Source organism: Mustela nivalis (assembly GCF_964662115.1).
Source record: "Mustela nivalis genome assembly, chromosome: 3".
Classification (NCBI taxonomy): domain Eukaryota; kingdom Metazoa; phylum Chordata; class Mammalia; order Carnivora; family Mustelidae; genus Mustela; species Mustela nivalis.
The window spans coordinates 62,213,691-62,238,890 of record NC_139022.1 but is presented as its reverse complement, the minus strand read 5'-3'; the positions used below and the strand labels follow the sequence as shown (position 1 = coordinate 62,238,890).

The 25,200-nt window shown below is 35.8% G+C and overlaps 1 long non-coding RNA gene across 1 annotated transcript in view; it reads left to right on the top strand.

Moving 5' to 3' along the window:
• Window positions 1-25,200, top strand: part of LOC309861210 — a 309,191-nt gene that overhangs the window by 165,278 nt on the left and 118,713 nt on the right. The window contains exon 5 of the long non-coding RNA XR_014309815.1: window positions 17,867-18,019. This is a non-coding gene — a long non-coding RNA (uncharacterized lncRNA). The remainder of the gene's footprint in view (window positions 1-17,866; window positions 18,020-25,200) is intronic.

The window sequence follows — 25,200 nt, the reverse complement described above, 5'->3', positions numbered from 1 at the left end:
TATTTTTTCAGTCAGAATATTTCTTGTCTTCCTTTTGCAATTATGCTTCCTAATTTTCTTTTCCCTCTCCAAAATTTTGTCTTTTAGGTTGGCAGGGATTCAAATGGTATTAATCATTATTTCTATTTAAACTATTTCAATGACTGAAAAGAATGTCTATGATTATATTTTACTGTTGAATAATGGGATTCTTTCAAAATCTCATTGGTCAGTTTCAAATTAGTTAGGAAAGAAATCACAAAGACAAAAATATAAGTTTTGAGAAACTATACTTTTTAGCTACAAGCACTAGCTTGCATTATTTTTACCAGAATGGGGAAAATATTTTGCTGCAAACTTGGGAGAATACTGCTTATTAACTTTTTTATAACATGATGAGATTTTTTCCTTCCTGAGCTTCAGGAATTTTGAAATGTCAAGATACTCTCATTTTTCCTTTCAACTCAATTTTGAAATCCAGAATTTCTTCTTTGGTTTGTGAATTCCCACACCCCAAGAGAGTTTTGAATTTCTTTTCTTTTTAATAAAAATAATAAATGACACTTGAAATATTCGAGTTAGATAAATCCCAGGTAAGGCCAAGTTCACCTTTTTGAAACCTGCTATTCAAATCGAAGCCACCTGAAGCCAAAGTGGTTCTGTTGCACCCATGTATTTGAGGAAATCTTACTGGGGATTGAGAGTTGACTTTCATACTCCATGTCCATATACTACTTGAAGAAAGAAGATAATTGTCTAAAGCCTTCATGTAAGATTTCATCGGAGTTTTTACAATTGTTTGTTTTTTTGTTTTAGTCAAGCTTACATATTAATGGCAGTGGGATTTTTGTTTGGCTTTTAAATGGATATTCAGATGGCAGCATCAGTTTTTCATTTTTATTTTATTTTGTGTTTTCTTCAATAAATACTGTTATTGTACATATGAAACCAAATAATGTAACGGTTCAGCTCAAACAGTGTTATTTTAATTATTTATAAGGAAATGTGCATTTGTAATCAGTGGAGCAATTATAAATTCCAGATGGCAAGGACCATTCCTATTAATTTTTTTAACCCTAGAGCTTAGCACAGTACCTAGAGCTTAGCACTTAATAGGTCCTCCACACTTGCTTAATGTAAATCAACTGAGCTAATGGGATGGTTTGTGATCTAGTTTTTTGACCTATAAAAGTGGCATCAATTATCTCTTTGATATGTTCTATTATTATTATTATGTCATTTAGAAGTTCTTCATAAGGATATATCAGGCTCATAATAGTAGTTCCGTAAATCTCAGTAACCTTGTGATAAATACTTATATCCATTATTTTAGTGTGTTCCCACTACATCTCTGTTAAGTCAGGAGGCAAGGAAGCCTAAGGTTTAAGAGATTGTTTATCATTCTTTATGTCAACACCAAGCCAGTTATCTCTTTTTCACTAACCATATGGTGGTCATAATGAACACATTATTAACTTTCCATAAAAAAATTTCCTTCCTGGGGTGTCTGGGTGGCTTCAATTGGTTAAGCTTCCAACTCTTGATTTCAGCTCAGGGTTGTGAGATCAAGACCTGCACTGGGGCCTGTGTTCAGTGGAGAGTCTGTTTGAGATTCTCTCCCTCTCCTTAGCCCTCTTCCTTCCCCCTGCTCCAGCATGTATTCATCTCTCTAAAATAAATAAATAAATATTTTAAAAAATGTCCTTCCTAAAGACTCCTTGGTTGACAGTGTTAAAATAATGATGGGGAACTCAGAAATCAAGCTTCTGATATCTTTACATTGTTGGCATAAATTTTAGAGTTTTATTTCAGGGAGCTATTTTCCAAGTTGAAGCTCAGCATGATGGAAAAATCAGCTCTGGGCTATCTGCTTGAGGACTGTTTACTTAGTGGATTAATAAGACAGTTGTTGTTTTTTTCCAAGGTTGGCTTCTTAGTGGGGATCCCTGAAGGATCCCTGTGTTGACAGGTCACAAAATGGTTTTAATAACAAATTCAACATAATGGAAATGCCTTCTGAATTATTAGACTAGTGTACCTATTGTTCACCTCCTCAGTTGGAGGAATTGAGAGATAGTTTTATAAACACGTGTACATTAGAAGTCTTATTTAAGATTACAAACATATTAGCAAAAATATGGCCTATTGTTTCTTAAAACTGTCTACTTCATCTTTTTTTCCCCTTCCCTTTGCCTATTTTATGTTTTTAATTCTATTCTCCTCAGAGTCCCGAGGCCTGAGATTCTATTCGGTTTCCTCTTCTTTTCAGAAACACTTTCTCCAATTGGTTTTGTCAATAAGCAGGCAGTATTTACTTGGCTGACTGATTAATTTTTCAGAATTTTAGATATAAAAAAGTATTACATTTCTCACAAAAATGTAATTATCCTGATCAACAACATTATCCTTATGTTTGCTTAGACAAAACTTTCCCCATTTCCTTATTTATTTATTTATTTATTTGGTAGAGCTAGTGCTTATTAATGCTACCAGAAAATTTTAAGGTAGTTCAGTCGTACTTTCTGTTTTCCTCTAAATAATCTAATCCCAAATCTTTAAGCATTTTTTATTCATCTTCCTTTTTAATACCTTCTAATTCTAAATATCATCAAGTGTACACTAACTATATGGTTGACTCATGCTGAAATGCACTTCACTGCAAGTTTCACCTTTGTTCATCTAAATGTGCAAACTCCTTAAAGGCAGAGACCTTATTTTTCCCTATATTCCTCTTTTTATTCTTGTCACACATGCAGTGCCTGTTACCTTCAAAAGAGGAACGTTATACGTGGTTATTTGCTTAATAAGAAACCAGTAGTAGTCCATATCTGTATTTCTTAATAGCAACAATAAACACTTTAAACATTGATCTCCTTATAAATGTTAGATAAGTTAGTAAGAATGGTAACAGAACAATGCAAATTGTTTTATAAAAATGAGGACTACAGCAACTATTAATGCATAATGTGTACTAAAGATATTGATAAGGTTATCTCATTTCCATTTTATTTTATGTCCTATCACCTTGTTTACTCTGCCCCCTGATGTTTGAAGATCACACGAATTGACTTTAATGACTAGTATTGCAGTTATCTTCTTTTTTCCCCCTTGATTAACTTTTTAAAAGACTCTCCCCCATTCTTAGAACAAAATGTCATGATAGGGACATGTTTATCCTAAACTTCCTGTATGTTACCAAATCAGGTTTAGATTCTGTGCAGATCATTCTGAGCCTGTTATTTGACTGGGAGGATTTTGCAACCTTTAACAGCAAAGCAATTATTGGATATGTATGATCCAAAGTTGATGATAGGTTTTTGCTTAACATTTTACATGGTATCTAAGGTGCCCTTAAATTTAAAAAATGAACCTTTGGGTTGCTAGCCCAGTGATTAAGAACTCTATAAATGTCTACCTATAAATGTCATATTTCATGAATAGGTATGAATAATTATAATTTCTTATTGACAGTGACCTCAGTGATTTCCTCCCCAGTGGTTGGGCAGGCATCTAAAGGTTAGCTCTTTAAAGTTTAAAGCTAACTTAGATGGTGAGATACTGGATCAGTTGTGTGAGCAGAGTTTTTAATCTGGTGCAAGCTTTGTTAAGAGAGCTTTGGAGTTAGACAACCTGCCTTTGAAACCTGTCTCTGCCATTCTCCAACCATGTGAAAGTACTACCAAATTATTTGACTTTTTGTATGTTTCCTTATTGGCAGAAAGGAAATAATAATAGTAATTCCCTCAGAAGATTGTTATGAGCTTGAAATTAAATACTTAAATTGTTCAGTTAGTACTTATTAAAGATCAGATTATTATTATTCTCTTTCTACGATATCTCTTCACTTTTTTTTCTTTTTTCTTTTTTTTTTTCAAAGATTTTATTTATTTACTTGACAGAGAGAGAGATCACAAGTAGGCAGAGAGGCAGGCAGAGAGAGGGGAAAGCAGGCTCCCCGCCGAGCAGAGAGCCCGATGTGGGACTTGATCCCAAGACCCTGAGATCATGACCTGAGCCAAAGGCAGAGGCTTAACCCACTGAGCCACCCAGGTGCCCCACCACATTTTTTTTTTTTCATCTACGTGACTTTAGCCAAGAATTGCCTGACCTTGAGGACCATTTCAGAGTCTACTCCAGATGATTTCCTGTCTCTCTCCCTCTCTTCCTCTTGTTCCCTTTCCTCCCTTCCAGGCTGGCAGTGCTGTGGAATGCGATCTTCTTTATTTGTTGTCCCTTTCATTTTCAGAGTTTTAATGATATGGCTTAAGAGAAAACAGAGTTTAGCAAACAGGGGGCGGGGGGAGATAAAGCTTAAACTGTACTGAGTTCTTACAGTTATGATTTCTAGTGTAATTCTTGCCTCTCTTACAGAGATGTTCTCCATTTGTTCAAATTATATAAGATTTTATTTATTGATTTAAGAGACAGAGAGGGTGAGAGTGGAGGTGGGGACAGAGGGGGAAGGACAAGCAGACTCTGTGCTGAGCACTGAAGCCCACGTGGAGTCCATTTCATGACCCTGAGGTCCTGATCTAAGTAAAAACCAAGAGTTGGATCCTTAACTGACCGAGCCACCTAGGTACCCCTCATTCCAATTATTTAAATGTAAAAAGTACCTGCTTTTTCCTTCTATGAAATTCCTTTTCCAGATGGACTAGTATAGAAGTCAGTGGGTTTGTTTGATGAGATATTTTTCTATTATAGATTTCTTCTGCATGCAGGAATGGTGCCTTTGGGCAATTCTTTGCAAACAGGACCAAGACTATTAGATTATGACTTTCTCAAATTCAAAAAATGTCTTTGGTTGTTAGTATGGGATTTCCGATTTTATTTTCAAAATGTGTCACTGCAATTTGGTAGGATGTCTATATTAAGAAATTCTGTGAAATTTATCTTTTGTAAGGATGTTGTCGAGGATATTTTTTATTCCATTTGTTGCCCTCTTTTGAAAAACTCTTAGAAAAAATTCCTGCCTTACTTCAATTTCAGTTAAGTTAAGCAGTTGTTGATTTATTTTCCTAAATCATCATTCTGTTTATCTTAGAAATTGTACCATATATAACTGATAAGCCTCATCTTTTCTGACATTCTATCTTTTAAAAATTAACCTCATCTTTTTTGTGTATGTGTTTACATTTTGATTTAGTGAGTTTGTATTTTAAAGATCTTTGTAAGCCACCTTGAAGATTTCCTGAAACCAAGGTAGTGTGTAAAAGCTGATATGTTGGTAGTTATCCAAACTATTGCATTCTAAACATCCTTTATTTCCACACAATAATTATAGGTATCATTTGTTCATCTCTATCTTCCACAAACTGTGCCAGACACTGTAAATCAACTCTTTTAATCCCCATAATAGTGCTGTGTGGAGGAATTTTTACCTTTTATGGGGTGAGAAAACTATAGAAAAATTAAGATCATAAAATTAACTACTTACGAAGTCAGGTTTTGAACTCAGTTGGATACAAAACTAGTTCCTACTTCCTATCATATCTAATTGAAAAAGGTGAGTCAGTGTACCATGTTTTGAAAACTTAGTGATTAATGTTAGGGGACTAAATATGTGGCTATCCAAAGCTTTTATTGGCAGTGGCATTTGAATTATTCAATGTCCTGGGCCCTTAAAATATGGTGAAGTAATTTAGCATTTTTGTCAAATGTCAAGTTACAGATTAAGGAAGCCCTAGTAGACATTTTTATTTGCAGTCACCTCCAAGATAATTGTACCTGGGCTGATTTAAAATTTGTGGAGAGTAGTCAGAGGAAATCATTAGCTGCAATACTGAAATTATGATTTTTGTGAAATTGTAAAATTCAATAATTCCTTATGTGAAGACAGGTACTCAAAGGGGTCAACTTTTATCGTTGTTGTTGGTTTTAAGAGTGAATTGCAAATTCATCTAAAAATATGATAATACACTTAAGTGTTGCTGCTTGCTATTCCTAAAAGCTGGAATGATTTATCTCAGCCATACCTCCTGGTTGTACTGATTAGGGAGAGAGAATAAGGGCAGTCTGCTCTCTTCTGCCCTTGACTAAGAAGTCCAAATATCTGTTTCTTTTTGTTGTTGTTGTTTGTTTAGTTTTTTAAAAAAATTTCAAGTACCCTTTATGGTCTTTGTATGGAATATTAAATGAAAAGAGGTTCTTTTTATCTTTTTGTTCCCAGTTCCTTTTACTTATTAATTTTTTTCGTAACAGTTTTGGAAAGCATGCTCCTTCCAGGCATTTAAAAGCTTTTTTGGCATCTGATGCCACTGGTGTTAACACTGGCAATTGGTGCAATTTACAATAGTGTATTAAATATAAACCTCATTTTACATCACTTGCATAAAGTACACTTATGATAAAACTTTGCTAGTAATGATAGATGTATATTATGAATTAGTTCATGTTCAGTCCATGCACTTGAACTATACAGAGGTAAATAATTGTATGTTTACTTAAGAAATGTTAATGTGTCTATATAGCTTAATTTTTATCATATCTTTGTCAGCTTTGAAAAAGGCCATGATGAGTTTCTCTGTCCTTGAGTTAGGTAATTTCCTTTCTGGGAAAGATTCACTGAGCATTTAGAATCAACGATTTTAAGCCCTTTTTAGAATTATAAATTAACTTCTGACATAAACCTTTCTCATCTATGTGACTTCTCAGCCCTGAGATTTTTTTATGTCACACCTTATTCCCTTTGTGGGATTAGAACACTGTTTGTAGTATATGTGAACATGTAGCAATTTATCTTAGATGTTTTGGGACCCTCTGAGGACTACAGAGCAGCGCAATATTTTCTAAGCTTTTCTGGTCTTTTTCCTTGAATGGGTACATTTGTTTTGGTTTTAGCTGCACTGTATCTGATTTTAGTCTAACTGGTATTTCAGTGGCTCTGGCCTCTGCATGGTTTTGTTTTCCTTAGAGCACTCACCTTTAGTGAATCTAACTTTTCTCTTTTGAGTCCTTGGTTCTCCAGAGACTCTCTGGCTTCTGGTTTATTTTTTGTTGTTCTTGGGTTTGTGCCTTTACAAAATTAGATCTTTCCCCCAATTAAAACTTGCTTTTAAAAATAAAAGGTAGGGGCACCTGGGTGGCTCAGTAGGTAAAGCCTCTGCCTTTGGCTCAGGTCATGATCCCAGGGTCCTGGGATCGAGCTCCACATCTGACTTTTTGCTCAGCAGGGAGCCTGCTTTCCCCCTTCTCTCTCTGCCTGCCTCTCTGCCTACTTGTGATCTCTGTCTGTCAAATAAATGAATAAAATATTAAAAAAAAAAATAGAAGGTAAAAGTAGTACTGTCGTCTAGTCTTTCTTCAGTTTAGGTTTGTGAGAGAGAAGTAAACCTTTCTGATAATAATTTGAGTGGTTTTCCCAAGTCTCAGAAACTGATACTTAGGTAGTACCTTTCTAGATGCATAAGAGAGAAATTAATTTATTTAATCCAAAGGATACCTTTGGTCATTAGAACTTAATTCACTTGCAGGACACCAGTGTAGAAGGACACTAAGATTTGCTTTGAATATACACTAAACAAATGAAGGGGTAGGATGACTGACATTCTTTCAATGCCTGCATTGTAGGAGGTAACACACAAGGACTTTTAAAAATATTCTCATTTAGGGGTGCCTGGGTGGTTCAGTGGGTTAAAGCCTCTGCCTTCAGCTCAGGTCATGATCCCAGAGTCCTGGGATTGAGCCCTGCATTGGGGGTCTCTGCTCAGCGGGGAGCCTGCTTCCTTTCCTCTCTCTCTGCCTACCTCTCTGCCTACTTGTGGTCTCTGTCAAATAAATAAATAAAAATCTTAAAAAAATTCTCATTTAATACGAGACTTGACTTGAAAAGCTGGGCCACTGATACTGTTTCTATTAGGCCTTTCCTTATCTTTAAAAAAAAAAAAAAAGCCTTATGGGAAACCCAAGCTAATTTGAATATGTTTGACTCCCCTTGCAGCTGGAATGATAAATCAAAGACCCTGGTAACTTTAATATCCCAATTATATCAATGGATAGATCCTCTAGACAGAAAATCAATAAAGAGACATCAGCTTTAAATGAACATTAGACCAGATGGATTTAATAGATGCATACAGAACATTCCATCCAAAACCAGCAGAATACACATTCTTCTCAGGTGTACATGGAACATTCTCCAAGATAGATGATATATGTTAGGCTACAAAACAAACCTCATTCCATTTAAGAACACTTAAACCATACAAGCGTCTTTTCACAATGATATGAAACTAGAAATCAGTTACAAAAAGAAAACTGGAATAACCACAAATATCTGGAGATTAAATGACATGCTACTGAACAACCAATGGATGAACAAAGAAATCAAAGAATGCCTTAAGACACATGAAAATGGAAATACAACTTACCAAACTTACCAACTGCAGCAAAAGCAGTTTTGTGAGGGAAGTTCATAGCAATACAGGCCTAGCTCAAGAAACAATAGCAATCAGAAGTAAACAATGTAACTTTATGCTTCATGAAACAAGAAAAAGAAGACAAAACAAAGCCCAAAGTTAGTGGAAGGAAGGAAATAACAAAGATCACAGTGGAAATAAATAAAATAAGGATCAGAAGACAATATCAAAAGACTGATAAAACTAAAAACTGGTTCTTTGAAAAGATAAACAAAATTGACAAATCTTTAGCTAGCTGAACCAAGAAAAACAGAGAGGGTTCAAATAAATAACACACTAAAGGAGAGAGGAGAAGTTACAACCAATACCATAGAAATACAAAGGTTTATAAGACTACTGTGAATAATTATATAACAAATTAACAAACTGGACAACCCAGAAGAAATGGATATATTTCTATAAACATATAATTATTAATACATTAATAGAAGAAGTTAAAGAATACACAAATAAATGGAAAGATAGTTCATGCTTAGGAATTGGAAGAATTAATATTGTTAAGATGCCCATACTATTCAAAGCAATCCACAGATTCAGTGCAATTCCTATAAAAATCCTGGTGGCATTTTTCACAGAAATAGAACAAATGTTCTTAAAATTTTTATGACCACAAAAGACTCCAAATAGCCAAAAAAAAATTTAGAATTAAGTACAAAGTTGTAGGCATCACATTTTCTGGTTTCAAACTATATTACAAAGCTATAGTAATCAATATATTCTGTTAACTACTATAGCTTTGTAGTATAGTGGGTATATGGAAATGTATCAAGAACAGTGCAATATTCCTTTGGATTTCAGAGACTTAGTGCAGTTCAACATATAATGAAGTGTCGTGTAGTTCACCACCTCTATAACAGAGGCTTAAAATTGGATTCCTTTCTTCTCTCCAGAAAAGGAAGTTGATGGCAATGTGGAGCTATCTTTAGAGTAATCTGTTGGTGCTTCAATGACATCTACTCTGTTGATAAAGTGTAGAGTAGTTTTTCTTTCTTTCTTTTTTTTTTTTTAACTAAATCTCATTCCACTTTCTCCACAATAATAAACAATCAAAACTTTGCTTACTCGAAAACTTCACTTACTAGATTCAACTCACATGTATGATCAACTCTTAATTATTATAGGGCAGATACATTGAGAAATAAAAAGTTCCCTTGAATTGTTTAGTATTGTAATAGTATATTCTTCCAAATCAAGTACAATTTCCATAAAAAATCTGTCAGAGAAGTTGAATACTGTAGCCCTAGCTTAAAGGAACATTATCAAAGAATCTCTGTAAAACAATGTAACTTCATTGACTTCCAAATAACTTTAAGACATTACTAGCGCTTTTGCTACCAATGTAACCACTATTTTCTTTCTGTTTGATTGCTGCTTAAATTACTGTCTGCTTACTATTGAGAATCCATGGGATTCAGGATTATGGAGCAACCCTGAATAGAAAGGGTTTGGGAGGAAGGAAAAGACACTCCCGGTGTCTGAGAAATGGTAGTTTAGTTTCACTCAGAAAAGTGAAAAATACACCCAAGTCTCAAGTGCCACTGTCAACAACATATATATTCTTTTGTATTAATCTATAATCTCTTGGCTGTTTCCAGTTGAAAAATTACTTCCATACTGTATCAAGCTCAAAAATGCTCAAAACCATGGCATCTTACTTGATTAACATTATTACTCAGCCATAAAAAAGGAATAAATCGTGCCATTTGCAACAACATGGATGGACCTAGAGGATATTACGCTAAGTGAAATCAGTCAGACTGAAAAAGACAAATACCGTATGATTTCACTTATATATGGAATCTAAAAAGCAAATGAAGAAACAAATAAAAAGCAGAATGAGTCCTAGAAATATAGCGAACAGACTAATGGCTGCCAGTGGGGAGGTGGGGGTGGGGGCTGGGCAAAATGGGAGAAGGGAAGTGGGAGATACAAGCTTCCAGTTATGGATGAAGAAGTCACAGGAATAAAAGGCACAGCATAAGGAATATAGTTAATGACATTGTACTATTATTGTATAGTGACAGTATCTGTACTCGTGCATAATTTATAAACCTATAGAATCACTATATTGTACACCTGAAACTAATGTAATATTGTGTGTCATTTATACTCAAATAAAATAATTAAAAACAGAACATAACAAACAAAACAAAACTCAGATACAGAGAACAGAATGGTAGTTGCCAGAGGGGAGGATAGCTGTGTGTGTGTGGGGGGGGGGGGTGAGTGAAATGGGTAAAGAAGGCATCAAAGGTTATAAATTTCCAACTATAAAGTTAAATAAGTCATGGATATGTAATGTATAGCATGGTGACTATAGTCAATAATATTGTAGTGCATATTCAAAATTTTTTTAATTTTTAATTTTTTTAAATAAACATATATATTTTTTAATCCCCAGGGGTACAGGTCTGTGAATTGCCAGGTTTACACACTTCACAGCACTCACCATAGCACATAACACATACCCTCCCCAATGTCCATATCCCCACCCCCCTTCCCTCCCCCCAGCAACCCTCAGTTTGTTTTGTGAGATTAAGAGTCACTTATGGTTGTCTCCCTCCCAATCCCATCTTGTCATATTCAAAATTTTTAAGAGAGTAAATCTTAAAATCTTACCACCCCAGAAAAAAACCTTTCTTGTAACTTTGTAAGGTGACAGATGGTAGCTAGACTTCTTTTGTGTATACAAATATTAAATTATTATGTTTTGCACCTGAAACTAATGTAATATTTTATGTTGATTATACTGCAGTTCAAAAGTGTAAAAACAAAAAGCCAAAACAAAACAAAATCCAGAGACCCTGAGGCCTTTTAGCTGCCAATGTAGCAATTGTGTCCATTTATACTGTTCTTTATCCTTAGCAGCCTCAAGTTTCTGACTTATTATAGGTGTACAATAAATATTTTTCAGTAAAAGTATAATGTATTCTAATGATTTTTAATCCTCTTTAAGGTAGTTTTACATACTTTCACTTAAAATTTGTAGAGATTTTAAACAGGTTATGAGTCTGGTTATGATCTCAGATCTTCACTGAAGTGAGTCAAGATCCAGAGAACACTGAGTGGAGTGGATGTGAGTGGATTTATTTTAAAATTTATGAGTAAGAGAGCACTTGTTGTTTGCCATAGATCTGTTGTGAGAAATTGGGGTGTCCTTGTTCCCGGGCTGGCTGATTCTGCAGTAGATGAGATGAAGCAGAAATTATGACAGGGCATGTTCCCTATCAGGAGCTGTCATGACTCATTCCTTTTACTGGGAAGAAACTATTCACAGTAATATGAAGACCTTGATGCAAGAGTGATCATCACGGGCACTGGTATGCATGAAGTAAAGAACTTGGTACCTTTCTAGTCCCATTAGAACATAATTAGGTTTATGACATCAGAGATATTTTTCTATATTATATGTTCTAAGAAACTGTGACCAGCAACTCTGGTGAAAATCTGAATCATTTAGAAAATGTACTATTGCTTTGACAAGCGTAAAAGTTTATAGAATTCCAAATACTACACAGCTGTTTCTAAAAAGTATTAAGTATAATAGTATTGTCCTGATTACCCTTGTTTTTTCCCCAGAATGTGGTATAGTATGACATCACTTACAATTAATTGTGCTTTGTTGAAATCAGTATGCCAACCCTCTTACATTACATGCAATGTTATTAGTTTTGTTATGAATAAATATACCAAACAAGAAAACAAACATATATTTTGAAAATAAAAAAAAAAAAAGAGAGAGAGAGAGAGAGAAAGAAAGAAAAAAGTTGAACTGTTGGCAGCGGTGAATGGAGGTAGGAGGTGAGAATACAGGAGGCAGAAACACCGGATAATGGTGACATTCTAAGCTCTTGTGGAAAAAAAAGAAAGAAATCCTGAGTAGTTCTAGTTCTCTTCATTTTATAGAACTAAGCGTTTAAGGATATATTACCTACATCTCAGGAATTAGGGAACCTCTAGCGGATGTCTGGGTGATATTAGTCAACATCTCAAGTTACACTCCCAATATTGTATACCAACTTCTCTCTCAATCAGCATTCAAATTCCATTATACATCCAATCACTTACACAAAAGCCCAGGAATCATTTTTTTTCTTTTTTTTTTAATTTATTTGAGAGGAAGAGAGAGAGCATATATAAGTGAGTAGGGGGAGAGGCAGAAGGGGAGGGAGAGAATCCTCAGCAGGGAACCCTGTGAGGGACTTAATCCCATGACCCTGAGATCATGAAGTGAGCCGAAATCAAGAGTTGGACATTTACCTGACTTTTACACCCAGGAACTCCAGCCTGACTCATTTTTTTTTTTTTTAAGGATTTTATTTGTTTATTTGAGAGAGTGAGTGAGTGAGAGAACACAAGCAGGCGAAGTGGCAGAAGGAGAGGGAGAAGCAGACTCCCCACTGAGCAGGGAGCCCAAAGTGGGGCTCAATCCCAGGACCCTGGGATTATGACCAGAGCTGAAGGTAGAGGCTTAATTGACTGAGCCACCCAGGTGCCCCAGGAGTCATTCTTGACTGTGCTTTTCCTCTTATCTTCCATAACCAAGTCGAAAGCAATTCTGTAGTTCTAGTTCTCTCTCTCTCTTTTTAAGATTTTATTTATTTATTTGAGAGAGTGAAAGCGAGAGAGATCACAGAGGGAGAGGGACAAACAGACTTGTGCCTGAACAAATCTCCCGATGTGCTCAAAATCCTAAAACCCCGAGATCATAACCTCAGCCAAAGGCAGTTGGCTAACCAGCTGAGCTACCCAGGCACACCCAGAACCACTCCTGTAGTTCTATTTCTAAAATAAACTTTGGAACTATTCACTTGTTTCCTATATCAGTACTACTCCTGGTCCTAGAACACCTTCATTCCTTCCTGGACAAGTGTGAAAGAATTGTAATCTCCATTCTTTTTTTTTTATTATTTTTTTTATTTTTATTTTTTTAAAAGATTATAAAAACAGAATTTTATTATTAGATTCTCAAGTTGTATTTCTTTTTTTTTTAATATAATTTTTTATTTTTTTTAAACATATATTTTTATCCCCAGGGGTACAGGTCTGTGAATCACCAGGTTTACATACTTCACAGCACTCACCAAAGCACATACCCTCCCCAATGTCCATAATCCCACCCCCTTCTCCCAAACCCCCTCCCCCCAGCAACCCTCAGTTTGTTTTGTGAGATTAAGAGTCACTTATGGTTTGTCTCCCTCCCAATCCCATCTTGTTTCATTTATTCTTCTCGTACCCACTTAAGCCCCCATGTTGCATCACCACTTCCTCATATAAGGGAGATCATATGATAGTTGTCTTTCTCTGCTTGACTTATTTCGCTAAGCATGATACGCTCTAGTTCCATCCATGTTGTCGCAAATGGCAAGATTTCATTTCTTTTGATGGCTGCATAGTATTCCATTGTGTATATATACCACATCTTCTTGATCCATTCATCTGTTGATGGACATCTAGGTTCTTTCCATAGTTTGGCTATTGTGGACATTGCTGCTATAAACATTCGGGTGCACGTGCCCCTTTGGGTCCATTCTAACCACCCTTTTCCCACTCTCGCCGTGCTCCTCTCCTTCCATAGCAGAGTGATACGTATGAAAATAGTAAACAAAATTAAGTCTCCTTCTTTGTTAAAAATCCTATGGTGAGTTCCCATATCTCTGAGGATAGAATCCATACCTCTGCAGTGCTGGGGAAGAAGCTGGCCCCTCACCCAATACCACCTGCTCTCAGTAGGCTCCCAGCATACTTCCCCAATCATGGCCCAACAGGTGCCATGATTTCTCCTGCTTTAGGGTTTTTGTTCTTGCTACATTCGCACATGCATTTCTCCTCATTCCATCCCCATCTTGTCATCCTTCCATGTCAATTCAAATATCCCTCCTTGTGGACGTCTTCCTTGTCTATTCTGTTGAAAACTGTCTGCCTTTGCCACATTGCTTTCTTTCACAACACTTGTTACGGTCTGTAGCTTATTTATACGCAATTTCTCTTCCTACCAGAGACAGGAACTTGTGGCTTTTTCACTGCTGTATTCCCATTGCCATTTTATAGTAAACACTCCATAAATTTTGGTTGAGTGAAAAAATCCTTTACTGAGATGTCCTCCTGTCCCTTTGGGAGCCACTGGCTTACCACCTATCTCTTCCTGTAGTTCAGAGAGATCCATGGGCCTATCCTGTATTTTGATTTTCATTTAGGTCTTTTCTGCTTCCCATCAAACAAACCTCCCAAAAATTGAGTCATAGGCCTCTGATAGGGTAAGGAGCAATCCCTCTGGTTGCCATAAGGATCCAGCCATGGCTGAATCCCTGTAGGCACAGAGATTGGGCAGAAATGGGTTCTTGATGTATTTGTCCTTAGGGTCAGTGTCAGCTATTCTTTTTTTTTTTTTAAATGATTTGATTTATTTATTTGACAGACAGAGATCACAAGTAGGCAGAGAGGCAGGCAGAGGGAGAGGGGGAAGCAGGCTCCCTGCTGAGCAGAGAGCCCGATGTGGAGCTCGATCCCAAGACTCTGGGATCATGACCTGAGCCGAAGGCAGACGATTTAAACCACTGAGCCACCCAGGTGCCCCAGTGCCAACTATTCTTAACCTCCAAAGTTAAGGGACTTTTCAAAGATATGATACATAACTTAGAGAGTTCTGAGAAGGAAAACTAAGACTGTTTTGCCTTTCCTGACATCAGCTTTAATGAAAGAAAAGTTAGAAGAACTCTAACTTCCCACTGGATATGGATGAAACTCGTATTCTTGTGGATCTGCAATTCTAATAGTTTTTGTCTACTCTTCTTTTTATTGAGGTATAGTTGAAAAATAAAATAGTAAGATACTTACAGTGAACCTTTTGATGATTTGATGTGTATATATTGTGAAAGGATTCCCTCCATCAAGTAAATACACATCCATTACCTTATATATTGACCTGTGTGTGTGTGTGTGTATGTGTGTGTGAGAAGTTCTACTCTGACCACATCCAATTATACAATAGAGTGTTATCAGTTACAATCACTGTGTATATGTTAGATACTCATATTTTATTCCTCTTATAACTGAAAGTTTGTTACTTTTCTACCAACATTTCTTTATTTCCCCCAGTCCTCAGCTCCTGGCAAGTGCTTTTCTACTTTGTGTTCCTATGAGGGTTTTTTTGTTTTTGTTTTTGTTTGTTTGTTTGTTTTTAGATTTCGCTGTAATTGATGCCATGAAGTATTTGTCTTTGTCTGTCTGGCTTATTGGCTTAGCACAATGCCCTCAAAGCCCATCCATGTTTCCGCACATGGTAGCATTTCTTTCTTTTTAAATGCTACATAACATTCCATTGTATGTATATACAACATTTTCTTTATCAATTCACCCATGGCCAAAAACATAGGTTGTTTCTAGGGCTTGGTTATTGTAAATAATGCTGCAATGAATATGACAGTACTTATTATCTCTTTGGGTTAATGGTTGATTACCTTTGGCTATATACCTGGAAGTGGGATTGCTACATCATGTGGTAGTTCAGTTTTTATTTCTTGAGGAAAGTCCATAGTGTTTTCCATAGTGACCATACCAATTTTACATTCCCATTAACAGTGTACGAAGTTCCCCTTTTCTCCACATTCTCACTAGCATTTGTTATTTCTTGTCTTTTTGAAGATAGCCATTCTAACAAGTGTGAGCTGGTATCTCATTGTGGTTTGATTTACATTTCCCTGATTATTAGTGATGTTGAGCACATTTTCACAATCTGTTGGCCACCTGTATATTTTTTTTAGAAAAATATCTATTCGGATTTTTTGTCCATTTTTAATTGGGTTGTATGTTTTGTTGCTATTGAGTTGTATAAGTTCGTGTTATATTTTGGATATCAGCCTATTATATTTTTTATATGTTTGTAGGTTTATTACATGATATGTGGTTTGCAAATATTTTTTCCTATTCTATAGGTATACTTTTCATTTAGTTTCTGATTTTGTTCGCTGTGCAGAAACTTTTTAAATGTAGTCCCACTTGTTTATTTGTCATCTTGCTTCCTTTGCTTATGATATCAAATAAAAAAAAATCATTGCTAAAACCCATGACAATGACTTTACCCTCTATGTGTTCTTCTAGGTATTTTATGATTTCAGATCTTATGCTCAAGTCTTGAGTAAATTTTTTTGTATAGTATAAGATAGAGTTCCAGTTTGATTCTTTTGCATGTGGCTATCTAGTTTTTCCAACACCATTTTTTGACAAGACTATCCATTTTCCATTGTATATCTTTGATCCCTTTTTTCAAAATTAATTGACTGATTTCTGGGCTCTCTATTCTGTTCCACTGATCTACGGGTCTGTTTCTATGCCCAATACCACACTGTTTTGATTACTATAGCTTTGTAATATAGTTTGAAATCAGGAAGTGTGATGCCTCCAGCTTTGTTTTTCTTTCTTAAGATTGCTTTTACTATTTGGGCTCTTCTGTGGTTCCACACAAATTTTAGGACTGTTGTTTCCATTTCTGTGAAATATGTATTTGAAATTTTGATAGGTATTGCATTGATTCTGTAGATTGCTGTGGGTAGTAGAAACATTTTAACGATATTAATTCTTCCAATCCATGAGGATATCTTTCCATTTATTTGTTTCCTCTTTAATTTCTTTCATCAGTGTCTTATAGTTTTAAGTATATAAGTCTTTCTCCTCATAGTTAAGTTTACTCCTATGTATTTTATTGTTCTTGATTCAATCATAAATTGAAATTTCTCCTTCTGTTAGTTGAGTATTGGTATATAAAAACACAATTGGTTTTATATATTGCTTTTGTGTCCTGCAATGTTATTGTATTCATTTATTAATTCTAACAGGTTTTTGATTTTGTTTTGTTGTTGTTTTTGTTGTTGTTGTTGTTGTTGAGTCATCAGGGTTTTCTATACATAATATCACAAAATGGAGACAGCTTTACTGCTTTCTTTCCACTTAGATGCCTTTTCTTTCTTTTTCTTACCTTACTGCTCTGCCTAGGACTTCCAGTACTATGTTGAATGAAAATGGAAAGAGTAGGCATCCCTGTTTTGTTCCTGATCTTAGAGGAAAAGCATTCTGCTTTTCATCAGTGGGTATAATATTAGCTGTGAACTTGTTCTATATAACGTTTACTGTATTGAAGTATGTTCCCTTTACACCCACTTTGTTGAGAGGGTTCGTTTATCATAAATGGATGTCAAATGTTGTCAAATGCTTTTCTTCAGCTACTGGGATGATAATATGATTTTTATCCTTTGTTTTGTAATGCACTGCATCATATAATTGATTTACAGAAGTTGAACCATCCTTGCATCCCTGGAATAAATCCCACTTGATCGTGGTGTATGATCTTTTTAATGTACTGTTGAATTTGTTAATATTTTGCTGAAGATTTTTTCATCTGCCTTTCTATTCTCATCTTGTTGCACTCTTTCTCTCTCTCTCTCTTTTTTAAGTTTTATTTATTTATTTGACAGAGAGAAGGGGAAAGCACACACAGGGAGAGCAGCGGCAGAGTGAGAAGCAGGCTCCCTGCTGAGCAAGGAGCCTGATGCAGGACTCAATCCCAGGACCCTGCATGGGATCGTGACCTGAACTGAAGACAGACACTTCACCAACTGAGCCTCCAGGTATCTCACTCCCAATTTTTTTTGTAACTAAAGTATAACTGACATACAGTGTTACATTAGTTTTGGTATACAACATAGCAATTAGACAGTTCTGTATGTTACATTATGCTCAGCATGGTAAGTATAGTTACCATCTATCACCATATACTGTTATTACAATATTATTGACTATATTCCCTATGTGATTTTTTTTTTATCCCCATGACTTATTTATTTCATAACTGGAAGTTTGTACATTTACCTATTTTTTCCCTCCCTTCTCAGTCCCCTCCCCTCTGCAATTACCAGTTGTTACTTGTATTTATGATTCTTTCTCTGATTCTTTGTTTTGTTTTTTAGATTCCACATATAAGCAATATCATATGGTATTTGTCTTTGTCTGACTTATTTCACTTATCAAAATACCCTCTAGGTTTATTTTGGCTAAGAATTATTACATCTATATTCATCAGGGATGTTGGTCTACAGTGTTCTTTTCTTGTATATTCTTTGTCTGGCTTTGGTATCAAGGTAATGTTGGCCTCACATAATGAGTTTGGAAGTTTTCTATTTTTTTAAAAGAGTTTAAGAAGTATTGGTGTTAGTTCTTTTTAAAATGTTTGGTAGGATTAACCAGTGAAGCCATTGGTCTTGGATTTTCCTTTGTTGGGAGTTTTTTGATTACTAATTCAATCTCCTTACTAGTAATTGGTCTATTCAGATTTTCTATTTCTTCATGTTTCAGTATTGGTAGGTTGTATCATTTTCAGGATATATCCATTTCTTCTAGATTGTCCAATTTGTTGGTGTATAATTATTACAGTAGTATCTTATGATTCTTTGTATTTTGTGTGGTATTGGTTATAATGTTTTCATTTTGATTTATAATTTATGGTTGGAAAAGAGGCTTGATATGACGTTAACCTTAAATTTATTGAGACTTGTTTTGTGGTCTAACATATGATCTATTCTGGAGAATGTTCCATGTGCACTTGAGAAGAAGGTGTGCTGGATATGGATTATTCTTTTCTTTTTTTGTCTTTTTTTTTTTTTTTTTAAGAGAGAGAGAGAGAGAGAGAGAGTGGGGAGGGCTAGGGGGAGAGGGATAGAGAGACTCTCAAGCAGGCTTCATTCTCAGCATGAAGCCTAATGAGGGGCTCAATCTCACAACATGAGCCAAAATTAAGAGCTGGTCACTTAACCAAATGAACTACCCAGCCACCCCTGGAAGAATCTGTATGTCTGTTAGGTCATCTGCTCTAATATATAATTTAATTTTAATGTTTCCTTATTGATTTTCTTCCTGGATGATCTATCCAATGTTGAATGTGAGGTATTAAAATCTCCTGCTGGGTGGCTCAGTTGGTTTAGCATCTGCCTTCTGCTGGGTCATGATCCCAGGGTCCAGGGATTGAGTCTGGCATTGGGCTCCCTTCTCAGTGGGGAGTCTGCTTCTCTTTCTCCCTCTATCCTTCCCCCCACTCATGCACTCTCTCTCTCTCTCTCTCTATCTCTGACTCTCCATCTCAAATAAATAAACAAAACCTTTAAAAAATATCCTATTATTGTATTGTCATTTATTTTCAGATCTTTTAATATTTGTGTTATATACTTAGAAGCTCCTATTTGTCATGCATATACATATATATGTATATATGAATATTATATCCTCTTGATGAATTGACTCTTTTTGTTATGTAATGGCTTTTTTTTTTTTTTGCCTTTTCTTACATTCTTTGTCTTAAAGTCTATTTTGTCTGCTATCAGTATAGCTACCTCTAAATTCTTTTGATTTCCATTTGTGTGGAATATCTTCTATACCTTCACTTTTAGTCTAAGTGTGTTCTTACAATTGAAGTCATTCTCTTGTACATAGCATATAGTTTTTTTTGTTTTGTTTTGTTTTGTTTTTGTTTCTTATCCATTTAAGGACTTGTGTCTTTTGATTGAAGAATTTAGTCCTTTTATGGTTGAAGTCATTATTAATAAGTATGGGCCTATTATTGCCATTTTGTTAGTTGTTTTCTGGCTGTTTTATAATCCTTTTTTCCTTTTCTCATCTCTTGTTCTCTTCTGTGATTCAGTTATTTTCTTTCTTTTTTTTCTTTCTGTAATGGTGTGGTTTGATTCCTTTCCCTTTTGTGTGTCTACTAGAGAGCTTTGAGGCATCTATGATAAGAAACAAAATGTCTTAGGGTGCCTGGGTGGCTTAGTTAGTTAAGGGACTGACTGTTGATTTTGGCCCAGGTCATAATCTCAGGGTTGTGAGATCAAGCCCCACATTGGGCTCCATGCTCAAAATGGGGAGTCTGCTTGAGAGTCTCTCCCTCTTCCTCTCCCTCTGACCATCCCCCCACTCTGGCACCCTCAGTCTCTCTCAAGTAAATAACTAAATCTTTTTTAAAAAAAGAAACAAAGTATTTTTTGAATCAGAGGAAACACATTTGCAAATCTCTAAATATTAGTTTTCTTTTAGTTGGTCACAGCTTATTCTTTAATACTCTTTCTTCTTTTTGCAGAAGCAAATGCCTTGGGTATAAGCAAGGCTTTTAAAACATTTTATTTTCCAGATGGGATCCGGAGGGGGAAAAACCCTAAGAGACTCTTAATCTCACAAAACAAACTGAAGGTTGCCAGGGGGAGGAGGGGAAGGGAGAGGGTGGTGCAGTTATGGACACTGGGGAGGGTATGCGCTATGGGGAGCGCTGTGAGGTGTGTAGACCTGGTGATTTGCAGACCTGTATCCCTGGGGCTGATAATACATTATATATTTATAAATTTTTTTTTAATTATTAAAAAAAAAGAAAAAACCCAAAACATTTTATTTTCCTTCTTGAGATCTTCTGGAGTAAATATGTACCCCTTATGTGACAGGTAGAGTTCCAAAAAATCACTACAATTTTGCTATGCCTGGAGCCTGACTTGCTTGCTGTCTTCATAATATTTCTGAAGCTCTAATCTGAAATATACTGATATCCTTATTTGGTATGTACAGTCCTCTGTGCCTTGCTCCTTGTAGTATGTTCTGTTTCATCCACTTGTGTAGAAAATTTATTATGGAGTCGAGTCATTATGCTTCAAGCTTTCTCATAAAACTCACATTTTGGAGTTTTACTCTGACTGGGACATATTTTCCTTCCATTTGCAAGATCAGGGATAACCAGGTTGGCTAGAACACTGTAGTTTTATTTTTGTTTGCTCTTTCACTTCACAAAAACTCTAGAAATTCTTCCTTTATATAGCTTTTCAAATTTAAGATTAGCTATTTCTGTATCAAAAATTTTCATCATTTATTTTGCTTCTAATTGCCTTGTTCTGTCCCTTTCTCTCCCCCCCCCCCACCTCTTTCCTTCAGAACATTCATTGACATTGCTTTGCATCCAACAGTATATGATTTTAACTATGGCCAAATGTTTACTGGGTAGGTTGAGTAGCTTCAGATGCCATCTTTCTTCTGTGTTGCTGAACGAAGCTTTGAGTGTTGAGTACAGAAGAAATGGAGCCATTTATAAATGTTCTGCTAGGTTTTTTATTTTCTGGCCTTTTCTTTCTAGAGTTACCTATTTGGGTTTTTATCTGTTTATTACATCTTCCAACTCTTCCTGACTAGACTTCTGGTTTCAGACATCAGATGTCATCTGAATTAAAATTATTGTTTTTGGTTCTCCTGTGTGTGATTTGATATTCGAATACACTGGACTTCATTTTGTTTTCAAAAATGCTGTTTCTCTGAATTGTCATAGTCAATTTCCACTCTAGGAAGTTAACAATTTCACCCACATGGAGGCAAATACAGACTTACTGGGCTCATGCCTCTCATGTAGGTCACTGATAAAAATAAATAACTTGGTGAATTTTCTCTTGATGTAGAAAATAGGTTACTGGGGTCCCATGGAGAATATCTTCTCATTTTACTGTGTTACAGTGTTGCTTCTAGACAGTGATCATGTGAGTCCTTTCTGATGCTCTGGCATTTTTTTTTTTTTTTTCTGAACACAGTACAGCTAAGTGCAACATATGACAATCATGTTTGATGTTTTATTTTAATTTTAGTGTATGTATATAAGAGGAGTCACAAGAGATTAAATCTAAAGCATTTCCCTGTCCTATGCTAACTGATAACAGCAAGAGGTGTTGTCTTCCAAAATATTTAAACATAGAAGCACATACAGAGGGTTTTAAAAATACTTCCATACATATATATTCTGAAATTTTCTTTTACTACTTGAAATTACATCATAGCATCTCTCTGGTTAATATGTATATGTCATATTCTTTAATAGCGGCATAACATTCTATAGTATTGATATACTATAACTATTTACCTGCTACCCTATTGATGGCCATTAAGGTTGTTTCTAATCTTTCACAACTAAAAATACTGTGTAATAACATTACAATTTTATAATGAGAACTCTTGTGAATATATTTTTTAAATCTGACTCTTTTTTAAAAAATATTTTATTTATTTATTTGGCAGAGAGAGAGAGATCACAAGTAGGCAGAGAGGCAGGCAAAGAGAGAGAGGGAGAAGCAGGCTCCCCGCTGAGCAGAGAGCCTGATGTGGGGCTCCATCCCAGGGCCCCGGGATCATGACCTGAGCCAAAGGCAGAAGCTTTAACCCACTGAGCCACCCAGGTGCCCCTAAATCTGGCTCTTTAATTGCTATAGGATAGATTCCCCAAAGTATGTTGCTGGGTCAAAGTGTATATGCATTATTTCTTATTGCAATGGATATTGCCACATTACACTGCAAAATATTTTAGCAATTCACACTTCTATCAGCAATATGTGCATTTTCCTACATCTTTGTAAACACTGGTTATTTTTAGTTTTTTAAGTGTAGGTTTAACTAATGTTTTAAAAAAAAGAATATCATGTTTGAATTTCTATTCCTTTTGTTCACTGATAAAGTCAATGATTTTGTTTGTTTGTTTGTTTAAGTTTTATGGTCATTTGGATTTCCACTCCTGAGATTATCCTGCTCCTATCCTTTGCTTATTCTTATTTTAAGTTGTTTATTTTCTTCTTTTCAATTTTTAGTTCCTTATATTTTTTATTTATTTATTTATTTATTTATTTTTTAATTTTTTATTTTTTATAAACATATATTTTTATCCCCAGGGGTACAGGTCTGTGAATCACCAGGTTTACACACTTCACAGCACTCACCAAAGCACATACCCTCCCCAATGTCCATAATCCCACCCCCTTCTCCCAAACCCCCTCCCCCCAGCAACCCTCAGTTTGTTTTGTGAGATTAAGAGTCACTTATGGTTTGTCTCCCTCCCAATCCCATCTTGTTTCATTTATTCTTCTCCTACCCACTTAAGCCTCCATGTTGCATCACCACTTCCTCATATCAGGGAGATCATATGATAGTTGTCTTTCTCTGCTTGACTTATTTCGCTAAGTATGATACGCTCTAGTTCCATCCATGTTGTCGCAAATGGCAAGATTTCATTTCTTTTGATGGCTGCATAGTATTCCATTGTGTATATATAGCACATCTTCTTGATCCATTCATCTGTTGATGGACATCTAGGTTCTTTCCATAGTTTGGCTATTGTGGACATTGCTGCTATAAACATTCGAGTGCATGTGCCCCTTTGGATCACTACGTTTGTATCTTTAGGGTAAATACCCAATAGTGCAATTGCTGGGTCATAGGGCAGTTCTATTTTCAACATTTTGAGGAACCTCCATGCTGTTTTCCAGAGTGGCTGCACCAGCTTGCATTCCCACCAACAGTGAAGGAGGATTCCCCTTTCTCTGCATCCTCGCCAGCATCTGTCATTTCCTGACTTGTTGATTTTAGCCATTCTGACTGGTGTGAGGTGATATCTCATTGTGGTTTTGATTTGTACTTCCCTGATGCTGAGTGATATGGAGCACTTTTTCATGTGTCTGTTGGCCATCTGGATGTCTTCTTTGCAGAAATGTCTGTTCATGTCCTCTGCCCATTTCTTGATTGGATTATTTGTTCTTTGGGTGTTGAGTTTGCTAAGTTCTTTATAGATTCTGGACACTAGTCCTTTATCTGATATGTTGTTTGCAAATATCTTCTCCCATTCTGTCAGTTGTCTTTTGATTTTGTTAACTGTTTCCTTTGCTGTGCAAAAGCTTTTGATCTTGATGAAATCCCAATAGTTCATTTTTTCCCTTGCTTCCCTTGCCTTTTGCGTTGTTCCTAGGAAGATGTTGCTGCGGCAGAGGTCGAAGAGGTTGCTGCCTGTTTTCTCCTCAAGGATTTTGATGGATTCCTTTCGCACATTGAGGTCCTTCATCCATTTTGAGTCTATTTTTGTGTGTGGTGTAAGGAAATGGTCCAATTTCATTTTTCTGCATGTGGCTGTCCAATTTTCCCAGCACCATTTATTGAAGAGGCTGTCTTTTTTCCTTGGACATTCTTTCCTGCTTTGTCGAAGATTAGTTGACCATAGATTTGAGGGTCTATTTCTGGGCTCTCTATTCTGTTCCATTGATCTATGTGTCTGTTTGTGCCAGTACCATGCTGTCTTGATGATGACAGCTTTGTAATAGAGCTTGAAGTCCGGAATTGTGATGCCACCAACGTTGGCTTTCTTTTTCAATATCCCTTTGGCTATTCGAGGTCTTTTCTGGTTCCATATAAATTTTAGCATTATTTGTTCCATTTCTTTGAAAAAGATGGATGGTACTTTGATAGGAATTGCATTAAATGTGTAGATTGCTTTAGGTAGCATAGACATTTTCACAATATTTATTCTTCCAATCCAGGAGCATGGAACATTTTTCCATTTCTTTGTGTCTTCCTCAATTTCTTTCATGAGTACTTTATAGTTTTCTGAGTATAGATTCGGTGTCTCTTTGGTTAGGTTTATTCCTAGGTATCTTATGGTTTTGGATGCAATTGTAAATGGGATTGACTCCTTAATATCTCTTTCTTCTGTCTTGCTGTTGGTGTAGAGAAATGCAACTGATTTCTGTGCATTGATTTTATATCCTGACACTTTACTGAATTCCTGTATAAGTTCTAGCAGTTTTGGAGTGGAGTCTTTTGGGTTTTCCACGTATAGTATCATATCATCTGCGAAGAGTGATAATTTGACTTCTTCTTTGCCGATTTGGATGCCTTTAATTTCCTTTTGTTGTCTGATTGCTGAGGCTAGGACCTCTAGTACTATGTTGAATAGCAGTGGTGATAATGGACATCCCTGCCG